Genomic DNA, 6,807 nt, shown 5'->3' on the forward strand with positions numbered 1-6,807 from the left:
TGCGTGTAATGTGTTTATGACTACAGACAATAGCATGACAGGTGACAACACACAGAAACACACACGATGTGCGTGTAATGTGTTTATGACTACAGACAATAGCATGACAGGTGACAACACACAGAAACACACACGATGTGCATGTAATGTGTTTATGACTACAGACAATAGCATGACAGGTGACAACACACAGAAACACACACGATGTGCGTGTAATGTGTTTATGACTACAGACAATAGCATGACAGGTGACAACACACAGAAACACACACGATGTGCATGTAATGTGTTTATGACTACAGACAATAGCATGACAGGTGACAACACACAGAAACACACACGATGTGCGTGTAATGTGTTTATGACAGGTGACAATAGCATGACAGGTGACAACACACAGAAACACACACGATGTGCGTGTAATGTGTTTATGACAGGTGACAATAGCATGACAGGTGACAACACACAGAAACACACACGATGTGCATGTAATGTGTTTATGACTACAGACAATAGCATGACAGGTGACAACACACAGAAACACACACGATGTGCGTGTAATGTGTTTATGACTACAGACAATAGCATGACAGGTGACAACACACAGAAACACACACGATGTGCGTGTAATGTGTTTATGACTACAGACAATAGCATGACAGGTGACAACACACAGCTCGATGTGCGTGTAATGTGTTTATGACTACAGACAATAGCATGACAGGTGACAACACACAGAAACACACACGATGTGCATGTAATGTGTTTATGACTACAGACAATAGCATGACAGGTGACAACACACAGAAACACACACGATGTGCGTGTAATGTGTTTATGACTACAGACAATAGCATGACAGGTGACAACACACAGAAACACACACGATGTGCGTGTAATGTGTTTATGACTACAGACAATAGCATGACAGGTGACAACACACAGAAACACACACGATGTGCGTGTAATGTGTTTATGACTACAGACAATAGCATGACAGGTGACAACACAGAAACACACACGATGTGCGTGTAATGTGTTTATTTTAGGTGACAATAGCATGACAGGTGACAACACACAGAAACACACACGATGTGCATGTAATGTGTTTATGACTACAGACAATAGCATGACAGGTGACAACACACAGAAAGTGGATGTGCGTGTAATGTGTTTATGACTACAGACAATAGCATGACAGGTGACAACACACAGAAACACACACGATGTGCGTGTAATGTGTTTATGACTACAGACAATAGCATGACAGGTGACAACACACAGAAACACACACGATGTGCGTGTAATGTGTTTATGACTACAGACAATAGCATGACAGGTGACAACACACAGAAACACACAGGATGTGCGTGTAATGTGTTTATGACTACAGACAATAGCATGACAGGTGACAACACACAGAAACACACACGATGTGCGTGTAATGTGTTTATGACTACAGACAATAGCATGACAGGTGACAACACACAGAAACACACACGATGTCGTGTAATGTGTTTATGACTACAGACAATAGCATGACAGGTGACAACACACAGAAACACACAGGATGTGCGTGTAATGTGTTTATGACTACAGACAATAGCATGACAGGTGACAACACACAGAAACACACACGATGTGCGTGAAATGTGTTTATGACTACAGACAATAGCATGACAGGTGACAACACACAGAAACACACACGATGTGCGTGTAATGTGTTTATGACTACAGACAATAGCATGACAGGTGACAACACACAGAAACACACAGGATGTGCGTGTAATGTGTTTATGACTACAGACAATAGCATGACAGGTGACAACACACAGAAACACACAGGATGTGCGTGAAATGTTCGGGGTGAGTGGAGGGGAAATACTCAAAGGACTATATGAATTCTCTACATCAACGTCTCTCAAACAGACAGATCCCACTCATTCCACAACCATTTCTCATGTGGAGGAAGAGCTGTTCACAGACACACACATCAGTGCTCTACCACTGTTAACCCTCTTTGAGCTTTACAGATCACATTGTCATGAAAATGTCTCCTTCCCTTACGAGAGTCTGATTGCTGCACTAAAGAGGGAGAGGACAGAGTGACAGAGAGGAGAGGGAAGGAGACAATGTGATCTGAGAAAATGAGACATGGGAAATGGTTTTGGAATGAGTGGGATCTGTCTGTTTGAGAGTAAGAGAGTTAGTTGCTGGTTGAACATAAATAAATGAATGGGTTTCTCAAGATAATATTGGTTGTACAGTACCAGCACTATGTAAATACATGGAGATTCCTGAGTTAGCCTTAGCTAGCCTACTGACCCCTTTTCTTATTCAGAACAAAATGGCCGCTGTTGTGATTGATGTGTTTGTCCTTTAAGAGCGAGCACAGATAGATCATGATGGTGACACACGAGCGCACACACACACACACACACACACACACACACACACACACACACACACACACACACACACACACACACACACACACACACACACACACACACACACACACACACACACACACACACACACATACTTGTAGTTGCGCACACACACGGATGCACACACACACATACAGCACGTCCCCCTTCAACCTCAATCAGACACACACTGACACCACACACAGACCAGATGAGAGAGGAAACCTCATCAACAATGACAATAATTTGCTTTCCATTATATTTCTCTTCACTGTGGTTTCAGTAATTGAAATAGAGGAGGGGATATCAAGTATCTTATTGGGCTGTAGTAATACCAATTTGACTGCCTATTAGGCTAATGAAAAGCACACACACACACACACACACACACACACACACACACACACACACACACACACACACACACACACACACACACACACACACACACACACACACACACACACACACATAGACTGTACTCATTAACTCCTTGCACTATTCATGTACAGTACTTTATGTGACTGAATATGGTCCTTATATGGTCATAAACCCTAAGCTTAGATAAGGAAATAGGCTGGTAATTGCATATCTTCATCTACAGGCTCTTCGTTGTCATTCACCTCCATTAAACAAAGACTCTGTGACAGCAAAACACATGTAGCCGCTTCAGTGATTAATTGGCTATCTGAGCCCACCAGTTTCTAAAACACACATTGCAATATATATTTTTTAGAGGAATTCCAATTAAATTGAGAGAGTTCTTATCTTCTTATTTCTGTAAAGAATGCAATCAAGTAGTAAAGCTTTTAAGTTTGGTCTTAGTGTGTGTGCATGGGGCGGCAGGGTAGCCTAGTGGTTAGAGTGTTGGACTAGTAACCGAAAGGTTGCAAGTTCAAATCCCCGAACTGACAAGGTACAAAATTTGTCGTTCTGCCCCTGAACAGGCAGTTAACCCACTGTTCCCAGGCCGTCATTGAAAATAAGAATTTGTTCTTAACTGACTTGCCTGGTTAAATAAAGGTAATTAAAAAAAAAAAAAAATGTGCGTATAATCCACATTCCCCTGCAACAAAACATGAACCATTTATTAAATCACATTATGTTTCCACGTGAAGGCGTTCTCTACAGTTCGTAATGATCCATTTTATTTTTATTTCTCATTTCCCCACTTTGTTATGAAAAGTGCTTTTGGATGATGACATGTGAATAGATTCATCCCACCTTGTATACATGATCATTTAAAAACCACCCAGAAGGTTTCATTCAACGGAACACAATATGAAGACAATCACGTAAAGGTGCAAACTGGAATATTTGCAAGTGTTTTTGTAAATCAGTGATATATTCCCATTGGTTTGAGAAGACCAATCAGCCTATTGTATCACACGGTGTAAAGTCGTCTGAACTCCATTATAACCAATGGGACAGGTGTAGTCTATAACAGGCGTCTACCATCTTAATTAGTGTTCAATTAAGTCAATGTGACGGCTCAATCTGTCAGTCAGACGAAGATCACATCACCTCTAAGCTACCTGTCAAGCTAAATCAATAAAGACACGCTAGTTTACAGAGCAGCACTAACAGTGTAGGGAGATGGGGACGTTGACTTGAACAATGCTTCATTACTGTTGACACATTAGGACCCCACGGGTGGTCTTGTCACTGCCTGTGTTCAAATGGCAGGTCCTATAACTGAGTTACACACACAGCAATGACAGCATGAATTCACACATCACATGCACTGTCCCCCCCCTCTCTCTTTCTCTCCATCCATCTCTTTACTCTGAGGTGATGGCACTTTGAACAGTGTTAAACTGCATATCTATTCCATTACATCAACTGTTCTGAGATGTGAGAGAAGAGAGAACCTGTGTATCCTGAGGGTGACAACTTCAAAGGACCATCCCTCCCTCCCTTCCACATCTCTCTCTCGCGCGCTCGCTACCTCTCTCCTCCCTTGCTCCCTCCCTCCATGTATCCCAGATGTCCATACGCACCCAGAACACAATTCAACATCAACCCTCTCCACAGCTGGCCAACATCTAACAAGCTAAGGCTGGGGTCATGCCAGCGAAGGTGTGTGTGTGTGTGTGTGTGTGTATACACACTACACACCTATTACCATCACCATCCTTTCACTCTCATTCATCCCTATTCATTCCTATTCTTCCTTCTCTTGTGTTAGTTAGTCTGATCAAACACACCTAGTAACCTTTGTGCTTCTCTCTCTGTCTCTCTGTCTTCATCTAATTCAATAGAATGTGAGTACAGTACATCAAGGGCTTGTAGATTGCTGTGGACAGCTGTGTGTTAGTGGTTAAATGCCTGTTCACATAAGCAGTCTTTTGATCAGACAGGTTCTCTCCAGGGGCAGGAGGGAGCCGCAGGTGTACCAGCGTATCAAGCTGTGTGTGTGTGTGTCTGTATGTGTGCGTGTCCATGTGCATGCGTGCGTGCGTGTGTGTGCGTGCATGTGTTTTTCGATCAGTCGGGTTCTCTCCAAGGGAGGTAAAACCCCAGGTGTACAAGTGTTACAGACTTGTCCCAAATAGCCCCTTTTCCCAATATAGTGCACTACTTTTAACCTCAGGGTATTATAGGAAATAGAGGGCCATTTGAAACGCTACCATAGATTGATGTTAAAAACCCTTTCAAACTTAGAGGACGAGACCCAGTCACAGAAAGCTAGTGTTGTTTGCACTTAATAGTGTTTGAATGAAGGCTTGGCTAGCTGATCATGTGCATGTTGCTGCTGAATACCAAGAAACCCACAGGAAAGATTGTGACTAGGATCAATGACTTTCATACATCCATTTTTTTCTTCAATTGCAGCCGTTTCCTACAATGGTGTTGTAGGTCATATTTCGGGCAGAGGGACGAGTATTCACAAACACACACACTCATTCAAGCAGACAAACACACACACTCATTGACGCAGACAAACACACACACTCATTCAAGCAGACAAACACACACACTCATTCAAGCAGACAAACACACACACTCATTCAAACAGACAAACACACACACTCATTGACGCAGACAAACACACACACTCATTCAAGCAGACAAACACACACACTCATTCAAGCAGACAAACACACACACTCATTGACGCAGACAAACACACCTGCTGCCAAGAGTCATACGCTTCTCTTTGATACTTATAGATGTCAAACACTCTCTATTGTTGGAAGCTGTGTGAGGAAGACTGTGATGCTACGGTTCATAATTTAAGACACTAAACAGTGAGTCACGGCTCTGAAGACAGCAGGACATGAAAAACAAAGAAAAGAGGGGGAAAATGAAAAGAGAAGATAAATGCCATCTGATATATCTCTGTGAGACTGAACAGCATCTAATCTGACGTGATGAGATAAGAGATGTGTTCATTTCAGATACTGTATCAAAGGCTTACTAAACACCCGGTTGGTTGAATAGCAGCCTTTTGTTAGTAAACAACATCTCTTCTGGCCTCAAATCTTTTGAAATATCTGTGAACAAAATATGTTTGAACATATGTAGTCTCGTGAAGTTTGTATTTTAACATGGTGTTAGCATCATGGAACGTTAAGGGGCTTTAAAAACCCGGCCAAGACAAATCTGCTGTTTTGTGAAGTAACCAATATGACATTTATATTTGTGTGGACCAAGTGATTAAATCTGAAGCCAACTACATGTGCCAAACCCACGGTTTCTCATTTCAAATATTTGTCAAAAATATTATCCTTGTTTCCACACACACACATACGTCAGGGTCCTAAGAGACACTGAAGTTTTTATTTGATTTGATTATCTTTTAGCTCATGTCTCTGACTTGGCCTGTCTGTTTGTTGAGCTAGAACAATCAAGAGGAATGCCCAAGGTAAATGAAAAAGGCTATTTGAATAGTTGGAGTAGTTTGGAGCCCGTTATGTTTAGCGAGAGAGAAGAAGAACACCAGATTTAGAGTTTCAACATTGACACGGATGAATATGCATTAATACACAGGTTGGGATTGTGTTCTTTTCTAATTGTGATATTCTATCCTTACAAATCTACTCTCAAAATGACATACACGTGTAGGCAGCACTAACAAACCTGCACTTCGTCCTTACAATCAAAACATACAACATCCCCTGTGCAAGAGTCTACCTTTCAATAAGTCATCACTAGGAATTATGCATTGAAACGGAGCTATAAATTGCTAGGGTTCCCACACAGCTGCTACTACAACAAATCAGTAACGTAATCAATGAACATTTGGGAGAGGATGAGACTTTGGTTGCCCTCGGGTTAACATGGGAAGATGAAAAAAATGAAAAGGGGTTCATGGGAAGATGAAAAGGTTCAACGGTTAACATGGGGTTAACATGGGAAGATGAAAAAAGGTTAA

At 41.8% G+C, this 6,807-nt stretch overlaps 1 long non-coding RNA gene across 2 annotated transcripts; it reads left to right on the forward strand.

The window, feature by feature from the left end:
* Positions 1–496: 496 nt before the first annotated feature.
* LOC127925705 (uncharacterized) lies at positions 497–1,502 on the forward strand. Of its 2 annotated transcripts, none has more exons than XR_008121977.1 (3): positions 497–662; positions 794–1,000; positions 1,409–1,502. It is a non-coding gene; the product is annotated as an uncharacterized LOC127925705 (long non-coding RNA). The 2 variants fall into 2 exon arrangements; XR_008121976.1 differs by having other exon boundaries at positions 1,202–1,454.
* Positions 1,503–6,807: the final 5,305 nt, after the last annotated feature.

This window comes from Oncorhynchus keta, unplaced genomic scaffold (genome assembly GCF_023373465.1).
Source record: "Oncorhynchus keta strain PuntledgeMale-10-30-2019 unplaced genomic scaffold, Oket_V2 Un_contig_6113_pilon_pilon, whole genome shotgun sequence".
NCBI classification, from domain to species: domain Eukaryota; kingdom Metazoa; phylum Chordata; class Actinopteri; order Salmoniformes; family Salmonidae; genus Oncorhynchus; species Oncorhynchus keta.